This window comes from Cricetulus griseus, chromosome X (assembly GCF_003668045.3).
Source record: "Cricetulus griseus strain 17A/GY chromosome X, alternate assembly CriGri-PICRH-1.0, whole genome shotgun sequence".
NCBI lineage: Eukaryota > Metazoa > Chordata > Mammalia > Rodentia > Cricetidae > Cricetulus > Cricetulus griseus.
The window spans coordinates 13,912,901-13,930,188 of record NC_048604.1 but is presented as its reverse complement, the minus strand read 5'-3'; positions in this window follow the sequence as shown (position 1 = coordinate 13,930,188).

Sequence of the window (17,288 nt, the reverse complement as noted above, 5' to 3'; positions counted from 1 at the left end):
GGGGGCCTAGTTCAGTCCTATGCTAGTTCCCCAGCTGTCAGACTGGGGTCTGTGAGCTCCCAGTTGCTTAGGTCAACTTTTTCTGTGGGTTTCCCGAGCATGGTCTTGACCCCTTTGCTCATCCAGGAGTTCAGCTCAGTGCTTAGCTGTGAATCTCTGCTTCTGCTTACATCAGTCACTGAGTGAAATGGTTTCTATTGATTGAGCCATGCCAGGTTGTATAATTTGGTGCATACAATCACTATATGAAGTACATTATTCTTGTCTTACTGAAACAGCAATTGAGTACCACAGGCAGGGTGGAATTTCTTAGCTCACATGTATAGGAACTAACAAGAATAATGTTTAAATATTTACCTTAATGTTCTGTGGCTTTGCTGATGTCTTTGGCCAACTTGCAATGGTGTTGGAACATATACAGAATCTGAGGCACAGGAGTAGATCCTGGAAGAGGTGGGGATAAAGAAAATATAGAAGAGATAAATGGTGAGAAGGTGATATATGTTGAATTTTGCTCTTCCCTCAAATTCACCCAGAAATTGATTGGCCTCATGAAAATAGTTACAGATATGACTAGTGAAGGCAAGGTTGTGCTGGACTAAAATGAGGCCTAAATCTGATATGATTTCCTTATATAGAAGGACCAATTGAAACATAAATATGCATTTATGTACATGTGAATATAAAAATTGCAATAATAGTCACTAAAATGCCAGGTTCTGAGAGATAAATCTGGAGTGGATTTATCCCTATAGGCTTGCAGAGGCTACCAATGCTGCTAAAACTGTGTTTTCTGGTATTTAACACCCAGAACTAGAAGATGATACATGTCTATTGTTTAAACCATCCATTTTGAAGTAGTCTGTTACTGAATCACCAGGATCTAATATTGCAGTACAAAAAGCAGAACGTTAGAGATCCTAGCAGACATTCCTGTTGCTATCTCATCTTAGTCTCCTCCCCATATATCTAAGGCCCTTCTGAAGACACTGCCTCTTTCAGACAGGATCCAGTTATGATCTTTAATGCTATTCCTCAATTTTACTAGGGACCAAAATGTATTAGATGACTTTTGGGTATGTCTGTGTGAGGACTTCTGGAAGGGAATAACATTTGAATCTGTAAACGGAATAAAGTAGATGACTATATTCAATGGGGGAGGACGTCATTCAATCTAATGAGAGTCCTCAATAGAACTAAGTGGAAAAAGACACAATTTCACTCTTCTTAAGCTGAGATATTCAGTCACCAGAGCTTCTGGTTTTCTGACTTTCAGATCTACAGCAGGATGTACACCATGATTTTCCCATACCCTGTCCCTAAATTCCTAAATCACTGGACTCAGAATGATTGTATTACTATTTATTCTTGAACTGCAACTTTGCAGATGGCAAATTATGAGACTTGTCAGTATCAATAACCATGTTAAATAATGCCTCCAATAAATGAATCACCCCATAAATCTAGGTTATATATACATATATCTACCTTTGATTGTGCTTCTATGGACACCCATTATTAATATAGAAGTGATCAGACATTTCTACAGGCACAAATGACTTCCTAGAAGATAGTAGACTCTTAATTCTTCTTTTAAACTATGATATATAGGCCCACTACTTGTTGAAATGTTTTGTAGGGAGTAGCTATTTAGAGACCCCTGGTCCCAAACTACCCTATATGTTTGTACATAAACACACTTCAGAAAACCCCACAAAGCTATACCTCACACCATCAGTTGGTAGTTTTCATGGAAAAAAAACAAGATAGAAACAGGAGATTTAGAGGAAATACACATTCCTAATCCCTGAAGTACTGCTACAGGATACTGAATTCATTACCCTTTAACACGTTGGCACTGAGGCTGACATTATATTATGATGGATGGATACAGAAGCCTGCCAGGAATTGTAGATAGCTACAAATCATGATAATAAGTTTTCATTGTAAAAAATATTGAAGGTTAAAAACAATTTTCATAAGGAGTAACAAGGCAAGAAACATGTTTATTCCAACTCCATTACCTATCCAGACCCCATAGACTTACTTGGAGACTTTCAGCAGTGTGTAGTGTTCTTTTAGGTTCCAGAAATGTGTGTTCTGAGCATGACTCTTGCATCATAAAAGAATGAACTAACCAGGATTGCCTCATTCGTGAGGCTGTGTCTGCTTTCTCTAACAACGAGGCCAGCATTTTTACCATTTAGGGCCAAATAGTAGATATTTTAGTGTCTACTAACTAAATGAGCAACTACTAACTAACTAATTAGCAACTACTCATTTATGCTATTGTGCAAAAGTGGCGGTACATTACACATAAATAAGCATCCATGCTTGTGCCAATGAAAATTTGTTTTTTTCTTAATTGAAAATAGATTTTTCATATACAATATCCTGATTATGGATTCATCAGTTTAGGTGATGAGCCACCATTTGTAGAGCTCTGGTATGCAGCATAAAAAGGCTGATGTTTGGCTGCCCAGGCTTCAAAGCTGTTTTCCTAATTTCAAAGCATTGGTGTCCAGATTTTTCCTGAGAAATGTCATATTCTTTCTCACTGCATCATCAAACAGAAGAGAGACATGAATAAATCTGTCTCATGATTCCTTTTTAGAGCTCCATATTGCCAACACTGGACTAAATCAATGCCAACCTGTGACCCTTTCATTGCTTCTCTTAGAATATATCAGCTCATAAATTTCATCATGAAGAACAAAGATAGGATTGCCACAGAGAGTCTCCTTCAGTGATGAAATGGTATTGAAAGAACTGGACTAATCTGTCTCTGGCATCCTTTCTTCTTATCCCTGTCTCTGTCCTTGACAGGTTCAGCACCCACTCATAGTCATTTCAGTTCTCCACTTTGAGGACTCCTTCCATACCTATTTTATGTGAGTGCTGGAAGATCATACTAAGAAACATGAAGGCATTTGGCAAAAGCTTGAATTAAAGCTAAATTCAGCTTTATGAAAGCGGGCTCATTATTATTGTTTAAAAAAATCTCCTTTTTTTCCCAAGGAAGGTAGGCAGGAGAGAGGGATATTCCCTGAATATGTGGAGACATTCCAACTAGTACAGAACACAGAATCTTCATGATGTTGAGGAAGCATGGCAATAGAGAGTAAAGAACTCCAGACAAAGCCAGGGAACTTCTGAGCAGTCCCTTTACACTGCCTGTTTGTTGTGTCATTTATATCTAAATTGATTCCTTTCCCTCTTAGTTGTTTCCTGGCAAGTTTATTGGAAATAGCAGGTGCTCATTATTGAATTCTCTTGTTTATTTTCTCCTAGATCAGTACCAAGCTGCCAGAATTCTTGGACACTAAAGTAAGTGACACATTTCTCTATAGTTATCTATTGCATTTTTTTGGTGATAGGATTCATCTCCATGTGTTAAAAATTCTGTGAAATTTAAAGGCATTATTTTACTGTAAAAATGAAAAGAAGTATCTACTCAGAGAAACTTAGATGTGACAGAAAGAGAACATTTTTCTGATTGAAAGGTCTAAATGTCAGTGCTTTTTGAAAAAAAAATGCATGAAAATATACAGAGGCCAGACTTCATAACACCTCATAGAGAAATCTTGTTTGGGTTTGAACCTGGAGTATGATGTCTATTTTGTGCAGTGGTAGCTGCCGTGTACTCATGTGTTGGGCCTGGTTTGGTTATAGGATTTGCCAATAAGTTGCTGGGTAATGTTAGTTAAGGTAATCATTTACTCTTGTATTTTGTCTTCTCTAGAAAAATAAAGATATTTAATGTGATATGCTCTAAGGATTCTCCCCCATTCATTTTATACAAAATGAGAATTTGGTAACCGGGCACATAAACCAGTAGAGCCTACCATGGAGCTCAACATTCATCTGCTTAGGAAATGTTTATTAGGATGTTGCAATGAGATAGGAATTACGAGGAAGATGTAAACAGTTTTCTAGCCATTGACTTCTTGTATTCCACAGCATGTACACAATTTCTCTCCTTTGAGATTGGTGGTTTAGCAAGCACAAGGTCCCAGGTCCTCAGCTTCGGAAAAAGAAAAAGGTAACTGGTACAATTTCTCTCCTCCATTCCTTGAATCAGAGTGCAAAGGGACTTCAGTACCATTTTTGTTCAATTGATATTTCAGCTCAATTTCTTGGATTGCCTATATTTTACTCTTAAGAAGATATTGACTTGGCTTAGAAACAAATTTTGCCATGGTATGGAGCATAAAATTTAAGAATGAATGTAGAAGATAGATAGGTTTTACTCAAAGGTTACTTGAGTTGATCTTAAAACAGTACCACCTAACCTTGGAGCCTAATTAGAGACCTTGAGTCCAGATTGGCTCTGCCTATAGGCTGACTCTGGGAAGACAGAGTTGCTGTAGCCAATTTGACTGGAAAGAAAAGGACTTGTGCAGGCTCTCCAGAGAAAGATAATGAAGCCTGGGCTCCAGAAAACACAGGTTGTAAAAGAAATGTGTACAGTATCACAGAAGTGTTCAAAAGGCTTGGGTGGCTGGAATAAATTGCTAGGGTTAGGAAAGTGTTCTGTATCATAATAGATTTGCTAAGCTATCTAGGGCCACTACACAGTTGTGAATGCTGAGCATCTCTATGTAAGTGTCTAATTTGCACCAGGTAATTTGTTTAGATTTTGGACCTACAGAGATGAGTTAGATTTTTCCTCCAATCATCACAATTCATAGCTTAGTGAACATGCTTTTTACACAAGTGGCTAATTAGAAAGTCTGTTTGAGTCATCTGTAATGGCCACACCTACAGCCACTGCACTGTGGAGGCTGAGGCAGGAGGATCATCAATTTTGAGCCTATCCTGTTACAAACAGTGACTTTGAGGACAAATTGTGCTATACAGTGAGAACCTATCTTATAGGGCCAGAATTAAATCAAGGTTAAAGACAGTATTCTAGTCTCTTCACCCAAATTAGAATGTGACCTGGAACAAAAAGTTTTTGTTGTAGTCTAGACAAAGGCTGGTGGTGATTCAGGGAAAGAAAGAGAATGATGGGATATTAAGGAGGGGTACTAGACCATAACTTGGATGAAAGGATACAGGGAACAATAAGGGGTGCCATTCAGACATTTTATTGGGAAACTATGTGAATGGTGATGCCATTTATAGAGTGGGCCAACCCAGGAATCTTAACTAAGTATGGAAAACATTAAGTAAGGGCTGGAACTGGGAGGATACAACTTAGTGTGTACCTCTAGAAATAGCCGATGGAGGTGTTTGTGGCACTGATTCTTCTTTTTCAACTTATTTTGTGCCCCTTGAATAGGTTGTTTATCATACATATCCCAAGGGAAAAAGACTTAATTCTTTTGGGGGGGAGTGGCCTGTAGTCTGACACTCTGAATGTTAAATTAGATCAGTGTACACTAATTACAGTCTAATTTTTCCAACCTTAGGAATCCCAATGCTTGACTAAAACCCTTAGGTTTCTGAAACTATAACAGCAAAAAAATTGATGAGGGAATATTTCAACTAAAGTCAACCTATACCTATAAAGTTTTACTTCATCCATGCCTACCTGGAAATCTAAGATTGTCATTCTCTTAAGGAATCCTTTTGAACACCATTATGGCAATTAAGTTGAGACAGAATGAGGGCATATCTCCAAACATTTTATCAGGCATCAAGATGGAAACTGACAAGTACTTCTGTCTAGAATCTCTTCTTGATGGTTTCTTTAGGACTGTAAATTTGAGACTTTATTATGATGGAATCAGTATAGAAGGAGGACTGTATTGGGAGTCAGCAGATACCTATTTTATTTTTTTGGTTTTTGAGACAGCGTTTCTCTGTGTAGCTTTGGAGCCTATCCTGACACTCGCTCTGGAGACCAGGCTGGCCTCGAACTCACAGAGATCCGCCTGCCTCTGCCTCCCAAGTGCTGGGATTAAAGGCGTGCGCCACCAATGCCCGGCCAGCAGATATCTCTTTTAGTTTTCTCTTTATTGTTTAATAGTCAGATGACTCTAAATAGGACAGTCTCTGTAGTTGTAAAATGATAAGCAGGAGTAATGTTAGTTTCATGTCTGTCAGCCATGAAATTCTATAAAAATACCCACAGGGAAGAATTGCTCTGATATAACTACTATGTACTACAATAAAGTGGACTGAAGGTAAACAAAGATTGGTCAACAGTGCTAGTGCAAAGCGCTTTGAAGAGGCAATAACTAGTAGATGAAAGGATAATGACAGCAGATTATTTTCATTTATCATGTGCCTAGCCTAGAAATTACCCCAGTGCTTTTCTTGCCCAAAGGAACTGGCCTAAGGGGCAGAGTTCCAAGAAGCAGATAGCTCTATGTTCATTTAAGAGAAAACCAATTGGCCTTAGGTTAGCCCAAGAGTGCTGGCTTAGTGGACTCTGCTAAACCCAGAAAGTAGCTGTATACCAAGATAAAGGTAATCAAAGCTTGCTATGTAGAGAGTTAAGTGAGGTCTGTGGAAATTCATATAATCATCTCAAGTTATCTCCTCATTTTCTGCAAATAAAGGGAAATATACCCATAATACATTGGACTACTGGGACTTAAACAGCAAGAGCAGCCTTTTTAGTTTCATAAAAGAAGAAGCTGACATAGGCAACACCTCTGAAATTTGGCTAGGCACTGTAGAAGTTAATTGCCTCCACTAAGAATGTAGTAAGAGTTAATCCCTCCACTCTGAGCATCTCTGTCAGTGTCAAACAAGAGCAACAGAATAACGCAGCCAAATGCAAAGACTTCTAAGTAGGGTGAGAAAATATAAAGTGAATGATGAGGGATTACAGATGTGGGGCTTATGCCCCAGAATTGCCCCTTTTCTGGTCTCCCTTTCAGAATGGTTCTATTTCATGACAGGCGTTATTCATGGCCTGTGGTGACCACACCATTGAGTGTTAGGACATGAGTGTTCTGTGTATTATTTCTTCTTGAGTTTCAGGGCCCACAAACTCTTCTAGAAAAATCCAAAGAAGGGATCTTGGGAGATCTGGTGAAGATACACCAATATATTGGTGGCAAAATTAAATTTCAAAGTCAGACCACCTTTGTGTAACAGTCAATCAGAGTTCCTTTCCTTAGGAATGTTTCTCAGCTGGAGATAACACTATTCCCTTCCCCCACCCTCTCACCGCTACACATTTAGGAGGCATTAGGAAATGCATAAAGATTTTTTTTAACCTGTCAAATCCTTAAGGTGTTGCTGGCATTAATACTTGAGAGACTTCATTGTATTAGGCAGTCCTGTGTTTAGGAAATGACAACACTGATCACTGAGGGCATTGCATATCCACACCAGGCTGTGTCCATTTAGAAAAATATGAGGTTATGGTTTCATCACATCCTGCCATTTGTCCTTTTCCCACAAGAAAGCAGGGGGACAGGGAGGGAAGGTGGCAGACCTTAGATCCAGCCCTAACTCTTGCATTGTATTCTTGGATGATGTTATATAAACTGTCTCACTTGTGCTCAGTTACTGTATTGGTGAAAGGGCATTTAAGCTGTGGTGGTTGTCAGAAACTAAGCCTTAGTTTAATTACATTTTGAGTCTAATATATTTTCAGATCATTGGAGTACCTGGTAAGCATCTCATTAAGGACCAGGGTTTCTGGGCCATGCCACAGATCTTCTGAGTCAGAGTTTAGGAAAATGGGCTGGTGCTCTATGCTAAAGCCTGACCCCAACCCTCACAGTGATTCTGAAGCACAAAACATTAGCGAACTGTGCTTCAGATATTCCAAATGGGCAAACTGTATGTGAGCCAGCACTTTCAGGGTGTAAGGAAGTGCTTTCTACTTCTATTTCATAACTAAGACAGCATTCGTATAATAGGAGGCCTCTTCCCAGGGCTGCCCTGACAACTGCATGCAAGGCCCTGTGCAAGGCATTAGGTCACAGATTGCTCAGACTTGTGTACATGCTAGGGGCCAGAATCTGCTGAGGGTTTGGTGATGGTGGATCTAGAGGGACTTAGAGGTAGCAGTGTGACTTTTTAATGACTTCAAGTCTTCTTGCTCTTATTATAGTTGCCTACCCAGCACATGCCTTCTCCAGCAGCTGCCTGTATCGGAGCTGCAAGCTCAGACCACGTGCTCCAATTGCTGCTAACTAGAGAGCCACTTTATTCATTGTTAGCCTTGCCTCTGTCATCTGTATCCTCAGTAGAACTCTGGTATTCACCTCTTCATTCCACTATCATGGATAGAGGTGGCATGCTGTATGCAATTCACCTAGAGAGAATTGATAGCTCCCCTGAGTTTGGCTCATAGAGTTCTTTGCACTTCTCCCCACCAACTGAAAGTTGAAGGCATCCATTAATATTCAAAGCCCCAAAGGCAGACAGGAGTTCACCTTAGGCTAGATTGAAGAAGGTAGCTCCTTTAGTTTAGAAATAAATGAATAAATATAGTGTCAAACAGATTGCTTTTATTCTTGTGGGAAAGATGCAAGTATGTGTTCCAGGGACACTTTGGAGATTTATTAGCTGGCATTGTAGATGACCTTCCACCAGACAGGCCATCAGTAATCACCCTTTTTAAATAATGCAAAGCATGTTGACCCCAGTTTCTTCAGGGAATGGCAGGCTCTCTAGTGCCCTGGAGAGAATAAATGGGAGAAATCAATTGCTGAGCATAAGCTAGTTTCCCAATTTAGGGTATACTCTTCTTCAATAGAATATAGGGAGAGGTCTTCTAATAAAATTAAAAAAATATCAACATGCCTCTCCTATAGGACTAAAAAAATGTAACGGTGTATATTCCTTTCCAGAGCCTTTATCTAATAGAGAAGACATTAGTGATAAAGATGTTTGTAGTTTGGGGCTGGAAGGCCTCAGTTTCTGCTCAGAATAAATGTTGAAGCGTGAATATGTCCACTATCCAACAGTTTTATGTGAAGATTTAATTACTGGTAATTAATTTATTGAGCACTTAAAAAAATCGAAACAAAGGGCAGAAGACAATGTACCATCAATAAGGGGGAGCCATTTTACACCTGTTACAATGCTTGCTGCTTATTAATCTGCTCTGACAGGAAGAAAACAGTTTTGTTCCTGACAGAGTTGATAAATGTGACAAATGCTGGTCCCACATTTTAAAATCAATATGGACTGTTTTTCAGAGTGAACCAGGTTCAAGCTAGCATACCAAACTGAATGGCTAACAAGGAGCATGGAAACGTAATTGTTTAAATGAGTTCCAAGAGGCAAATAGCAATTACAAGAGGGAAGATAGAAGGATGTGATGCTGACAAAAGGAAAACGGCTGTAGCTTGCTTCAGAAACACTTTTATCTAATTAAAAGGATCTTCTGAATGTTAACGGGGTTGCTTATGGCAGAGCACCTGTAAAATGCAGACAAGGAATCATCAGGCATTCATGGAACTTTCTGTTTGGCTGGTGTGGAATTTGGAACTAAAAGTATAATTTGCAGATTAGGATGATATACAACCATAGAAGACCAGTAAAAGGGCAGGATCTTTTAGGGTAGACAGTTCCAGCCATAACTTCTGTTTTGCTTGGATCCATTTATTTATTCAACATTTTCCCAGAATTGCTGAGAGTTGCTGCTGAATAGGACATTGCCTCTGTTGACAATGGTGCAGCAAATAAAGCTATCAATGGGGAAATGTTGCCTCATATGACAAGTCCTTTGACTGAGGGAGTGGCCGGCAATGTGAAGAACAGAGTAGGTGCACCAAGTCAGACCTGCCCTGTGGAAAACAGTGGCCTTTCTTACCTTCTTGGAGTGGGGCAAAATCATGGAGTAAATTTCAGCAGGGTTCTGGAATCCAAAACCATCCTGAGTTCATAGCTAGGTTTGGGCAATTACTTTTCTGTGTGACATGAGGGTGAGCAAGTTACTAGTATCTGTGAACCTTGGTTTTCTTATTTGCAAAATGGGAATGATAATAGCACCTATGTCCTTGGGATATGTAGATTCAATGAATAATACAAGATCAGAGGAGATACGGTGTGTTCAGAGTGGCAAGCTGGTAAACATATATTATGGGAACAGTAATACTACCATATACTTTATTGAATGATTTTTAAAGTTCTGAAAATATAAAATATTGTCCATATTTAACAGACACACAGTGAAGTACAAAGAGATTCTGTAATTTGGCTAAAACCACAAAATGAGCCTTTGTGTTTCCCCTTCCTGATGGAGACAACATAGCTCTTCAAACTTCCAATCTGTAAAGAACAAAATGTTATTGGTCGTTTAGAATTGTTTCCTGTGATTTCTGCTTTAGTTTGTATCAGCATCTGGTCAAAGTCTTAATACCCCTTAAAGGACCTGGTGTGCAAATATAGACATAAATATCAGGCTGCTGATCACAAATAGAACCATCAAATCGGGATTATACTTCAGTTCACAAAAGCTTTCCTTTCCCTATACATCCCTCCAATCTGAAATCCTGTTCTACATAGACACCAGCAAACTCCATTTTTCTCCAATGATGAAACCTTGAATATGGAAGATGCTTTCCCCACCTGATGTGGGATTTCAATCCATTTAGCCAATAACTTTTGGGGCAGCAAGCCCTAGGGTGTGTTCTTTGTCTGCCTATGTGGCAGTTTGTAAACTGAGGGAGAGGGTCTCTGGCTCTCTTGCTTCTGAGCTCTCCTGGGTGGTCAGAGCAGAGCAGATGGCTTGCTGTTGGTGCTCTTCAACCCTGAGCAGAACAATAGTGGTGGCGTCTAACCTATTCTGTATCACTGAGTGTTTACCCCTATTTTGTACCTAAATAAATTCTTGAGAACCTTTACAAAACTCTTGCGGATTCACAAAACAAGTGGTGCTCAATGTGAGGCATGAACCCACAACCCTGGAATTAAGTCCCATGCTTGGATTCACAAAACAGCCACCTTTTTTTTTTTTTGTCAAGGGATAGCAGTCCTTTAGGTTTAGCTGCTTATATCAATAAATTAAAAGGACATCATAGGATACTAGGAAGCACAGCAGGATCCTGTAGTACAGAGAGGGGGAGCAGAGAGGTTAAAGAAAGTACTCGCTTAGTCTCAGATTTTCTGAAAGAAGATGTTTTTTCATACATTTATTAACAACATAGCATTATATATTATACAATATTGTTGCAGGCATTGAAAATATGAAGACAAGAGGAGGAGCTCATAACCTAGTTTGGATCACAACATGATGGGGGTTCTTTTTTTTAAGGATTATAGCTATCTATCTATCTATCTATCTATCTTAATATTTTTATTTAATTTTTTTCATTTTACATACCAGCCCCAGTCTTCCTCCCACCCCCATCTACTTCTCAGAGGGGTTAAGGCCTCCCTTGGAGACTCAACAAAGTCTGGCATACCAAATTGAGACAGGACCAAGTCCCTCCCCCCATATCAAGGCTGAGCAAAGTAAACTTGTTGACAACTAGTCACCATGCTTATCGAAAAGTGCTGGACATAAAATTACTGAATAAATCATGCTCTCTGTGTCCTCAGACCTAGAAGAGCTCCCAGTGTACTGACCCACAGTACCTGCTTTCAAACATATGATGGTGGAATGGAGCTAGAGACATGGTTGTGAATTTAAAAGTGATTGCTACTTTTGCAGAGGACCTGGGTTCAATTTCCAGCACTAACATGGTGTTTTCCAACCATCTGTGAGTCTAGTTCCAGGAGACTTGAATATTTCTTCTGCCCTCTGAGAGCACTTCAGGCATGTCATACATAGACATACATACAAGGAAAATACATATATATATATATATTATATATATATATATATATATTTCCCTAAAAATTTACCAGGATAAGGAGAGAGACCCAGAACCTTTCTTCTACCACTAGTCTCCTTGAACTTTCCTCTTTTGCATCAATGGACAGTGGCTATTTTTTTGGATTCTGAATTTACTCCCTCTCTTAGGTCATGACACTGTGAAAAGATTGCTATATTTTTAATTATTTGAAGCCTAATGCTTTGAGGAAAAAAATAAGAAAGACAGACACTATATTCAGACATGCAATCTCATCAGCCAGGAAAGCAAGGCAGCCAGAGGGTGCAGAGATGGCCATCCGTCTTCCCTAGTCCAACTCAATAGCAAACTATGTTCTCTGAATACTAAAGACCTTGGAACAATTTAGAGAGAGTCAGCACTTGCTTTCTCCCAGCCTCTTCCCTGAAATGCAATACTGATGTTCAGAGAGGTTCTAAGTAGACAATACAGCCACATTTTTTCAAAGGGCGTTCCATGGCCTTTTATCCTCCATAGCATCTAATATGTGTCAAACATTTTAGATTAAAATGAATATGAAAAGCATAGCCTCACTCAGATGTTCTTTTGCTCAGTGAGTCAGGGACTAAGATGAAAATCTGCTACGGAGTTCAAAGTCTACACTGGAACTCCTCTTCTGGCTCTCTCTTCCCACTCTTGCAGTGTTAATCATCTACTGTATTCAGAATTAGTATATCAGAAGTGGCAATGCTTGGGGCTTTGGACATGCAACTGAACTGTCGTTGACCTTAGGAAGTCACTCCCCTTTCTGAGCCTTAATTTCCTGACCTTGATACCGGGATTAATTATCCGTTCCCCCTATTGAATGGATTATGAGTATCTAATGGGCTCATATTTATCAGATATCTGTTAGATGGCAGATATTCACCCAATGGATGTCCATACCTTCTCTGTCTTCTGTCTGTTTTAAAATAGGTCTGATATCAGAATACATCTCAGAGATTATACCTGTTTTTACCTGAACTCCTTTTTGTTTGATCCCTTTAATGTAATTAAAATATTCCAAAATACTTCTTGACCTTCCTCTGGGTATTTACTGCTCTTTTTGGTCTTCATTTTACTGCCAATTAAGAGGTTAGGCATCCATGCAGTATTAGTACAACCAGATCAAAATGAGCACATTCTGTCATCATTGAGAATCTGTATAATTTAACTGATGCAAATCCTCTGATAATGAGAGAGTTTCATGTTCCATATGAAAACAAATCTGTGGTAATTAGCATCCTCTTGTCATCAGTGTGTTCTGGCAGGTTGGCTGAATGGATTGGGTCAGAGATTGGCAGCACTCCAAAGCCCCAGTCTTTGGGGAGTTCAGGCCTCTTTGTAGGCTGAAAGGAAATGATTTAGAAAATAAGAAAAATCCTCAGCACTTCTGTCATTCATGGAAGTGGCCTTGCACTTGGTACCGGCTAGGCCTGTGGCCCCCAAACATTTTCTTGTCACCGTATCTCTCTGGTCTACTTTCTTTGGTCCATCTATTAAATTGGCATATCTGGAGATGATTTAGCCTGTGACTTGAAGATAGTCTATTTATTTCCTTTCTCTCAATCTTCTCTTAATTTAAAAAGAACCAAATAAAACTCTGGAATCTACTGGATTTGAATTCGATGATGGTTTTCACCTCCACATACCACAACACACACACACACACACACACACACACACACACACACACACACACACACTTTTTCTAGGTAGCTTAAACAAGAGCAACAATGGATTTTGTTGGCTGAGGTTCAGTGAGCTTGGAGGTTTGATGGGAGGCTAGAGAATATGCCTAGGAAATAGCTTCTTGGGGCTGTGGATGCAGTTAATGGCATGCATAACCCCCAGTCAGGTGTGCCTCCTCCTTACATGGTTCTGCTTATGAATAAAGTATGGGAAGTTAGAACCCAACTGTAAGCCTCTAGGATACCTAGGGCATTTGCATCTAGACTAGGACAGGAGAATCTTCTGGAAGTACAGTGAGAAGACAGGCCTCTCCAAAATCCCTACAACTTCAAAGAATATGATCAAACTCCTTCACCTACGACTCCATTAACAAAAACTAAATCTCTGTCTAGTGGTGAGAGTGGGGTGTTTAAGTCTGCCACTATAAGTGTGTGTGGTTTTATGTGTGATTTGAGTTTTAGTAATGTTTCTTTTACGATCGTGGATGCCTTTATTGCCTTTACTTTCAGTGTGAGACTTAAATAAAGCACTGGAGTGAGTGTTTGGTGCTACACTGTTTCTTTTGTCCCTCCATCTATCCACCCACTCTAACTCAAAGCAATAAGACCTCAGGCTTATTATCCTAGGAATCTCCTTGTCAGATTTTTAAAACACTGACAAATAAACAACCTTTAAAAAAGGACAGCTTCTTCTGGTTCATGATTCCAGAGGTTTGGGTGTATGGTGGCTTGTTTTGGGCTGCTGGTGGCAAATGGGATTACGAGAACAAGTGGAAGAGGAGGCTGCTCACCTGTTGGCAGCCAGGGATCAGAAAGAGAGGTCGGGACATGGCTGTCCTCTTCAGGAGCACCTCCTAACTTTCCTCCACCAAAGTATCCTAAAACTTCTACTATTACATGGTAGCACCACAAGGTAGGGAACCAAGCCTTCATCACATGACCTTTCCAAAGATATTCCAGATCTAAGCCATATTAAGAGGAAGCCATAGTTTTCTCTTTTATGATTTATTCTCTTGTTTATTTTTTTATGACAGGATTTTTCTGTGTAGCTTTGGAGCCTGTCCTGGCACTTGCTCTGTAGACCAGGCTGGCCTCGAACTCACAGAGATCCACCTGCCTCTGCCTCCCGAGTGCTGGGTGGCTTGTGCCACCAACGCCCGGCTGATTTACTCTCTTTTTAAAAACATATTATAATTGTGAAAACATCCTAAGAAAGGGATTTGGAAAAGTAAGCTTCCTGTGTTCTTATAGGTCTCAAAACTATACTTATTCAAATATGAACTTTGAATATTAATGTCAGTGAGATGAAAATCAAGTTTTTCTTTGAATTTCCTATGTCATCATTATGTTCCAGCTCCCCATGTTGTGGATGAGAAGTATAATGACACTCCAGTTCTTACATCCATTTATAGGAGAATAATTTTATATTTCTGGAAACATTTTATATTTTCTGTTTTTCTTTGATATTTTGAAAATTGCAGTATTATGTGTATATGAAAGAGTGAGTGTATTTTTCTTTTTTATTCTTTAATTACTACTCATATTTACATATCCATGCCCCATTCCCTTGCCCTCCCATCCTCCCATGTTCCCAAACAACCCCGAAACCCATCCGCAACTCATCTCCGGGGATAGTGAGGCACACCACGGGGGACCTTCAAATTCCATTATACCATTTTGGGGAGGGCCTAGGCCTTCCTTGCTGTAGCTGGGCTGCAATAGTATCCCTCCATAGGGAATGGGCTCCCAAAGTCCATTTGTGCTCTACAGATAAACACTGGCTCCACTGTTAGAGGTCCCATAGAATGTCTTGGCCTTCTAGCTGGCACCCACATTCACAGGGCTTTGTTTGGTCCAATGCTGTTTCCTCATATTTTTGACTAGGGTCTCCATGCTCTCACTAGGTCAGGTCCACTGTTTCTGCAACCCCATCTCGGCTCCTTTGCTCATCCCTCCTCCATCTCCCAATTGGATTCCAGTAGTATGGTTCAGTGCTTAGCTGTGGGTGTCTGTTTCTGCTTCGAACAGCTACTGGATGAAGCCTTTAGGAATGGTAACCAAGGTAGGCATCAATCTCATTATAGGGGAAGGGCATCAATGGCATCCTCTCTACCACTGCTTGGATTCTTACTTGGGGTCATCCCTGTGAATCCCCTAACATTTCCCCTGTGCCAGACCTCTCTCTAAACATGTACAGTCTCCCTCTATCAAGACATTTCCTTTCTTGCCCTCCTCTACTCCTCCCCTGTCTCAGTCCTCTTGTTCTCATCCCCCCTCCCCTTTTTCTCTCCCCACCCTGCTTGCAGTTTGTTCAGGGGTTCTTGTCCCCTTCCTCTTCTTCAAGGGACTATACAATCTTCTGTTTGGGTCCTCCTTGTTTCCTATCTCCTCTGGCATTATGGATTGTAGACTGGTAATCCCTTGCTCTATGTCTAAAAATCAAAAACGAGTGAGTTCATCGTACCATGTTCATCTTTTTGTGATTGGGTTACCTCAATCAGGAAGGTTTCTCCTAGTTCCATCCATTTGCCTGCAAATCTCAAGATTCCATTGTTTCTACTGAGTAGTACTCCATTGTGTAAAAATACCACATTTTCTCTATCGATACTTAAGTTGAGGAACATCTAGGTTTTTTTCCAGGTTCTGGCTATTACAAACAATGCTGCTATGAACATAGTTGAACATATATCCTTATTGTATGTAAGTGTATTCTTTGGGTATATGCCCAAGAGAGGAATTGCTGGATCTTGAGGTAGACTGATTCCCATTTTCCGGAGAAACCACCATACTGATTTCCAAAGTGGTTGTACAGGTTTTCTCTCCTACCAGCAATGCAAGAGAGTTCCTCTTTCTCCACATCCTCTCCAGCATGGATTATCATTGGTGTTATTGAATTTAGCCATTCTGACAGGAGTAAGATGGTGTCTCAGAGTGTTTTTTGAGTTGCATTTCCCTGATGGCTAAGAAGATTGAGTTCTTTCTCAAGTGTCTTACCACCATTTTGGATTCCTCTTTTGAGAATTCTCTATTTAGTTCGGCACTCCAACTTTTAATTGCATTGTTTGGTGTTTTGGTGGCTAGTTCCTTGAGTTCATTGGATATTTTGGTGATCAGCCATCTATCAGATGTGGGGTTGGTGAATATCGTTTCCCATTCTGTGGGCTGGCGTTTTGTCTTGCTGACTGTGTCCTTTGCCTTATAGAAGCTTCTCAGTTTCAGGAGGTCCATTTATTAATTGTCGATCTCAACGTTTGTGCTACTGGTGTTATGTTCACAAATTGGTCTCCTGTACCAATTTGTTAGAGGGTACCACTTACTTTCTCTTCTAGGAGGTTCAGTGTGACTGAATTTATATTGAGGTCTTTGATCCATTTGGACTTACATTTTGTGCATGGAGATCGATATGGATTTAACTACAATCTTCTACATATCCAAATCCAGTCATGCCAACATCATTTGTTGAAAATGCTTTATTTTTTCCATTTTATGACTTTAGCTTCTTTGTAAAAAATCACATGTTCCTATGTGTGTGGATTAATATAAGGGTTTTCAATTCGATTCCATTGGTCTTTCTGTCTATTTTTGTGCCAACACCAAGCTGTTTTCAGGACTATGGCTCTGTAATAGAGCTTGAAGTCAGGGATGGTGATGCCTCTGGAAGTTCCTTTATTGTAAAGGGTTGTTTTGGCTATCCTGGGTTTTTTGCTTTTCCATGTGAAGCTGAGTATTGTTCTTTCAAGGTCTGTGAAGAATTGTGTTGGGATTTTGATGGGACTTACATTGAATCTGTAGATTGTTTTTGGCAAGATTGCCATTTTTACTATGTTGATCCTACCTATCCAAGAGCACGAGAGATGTTATGATA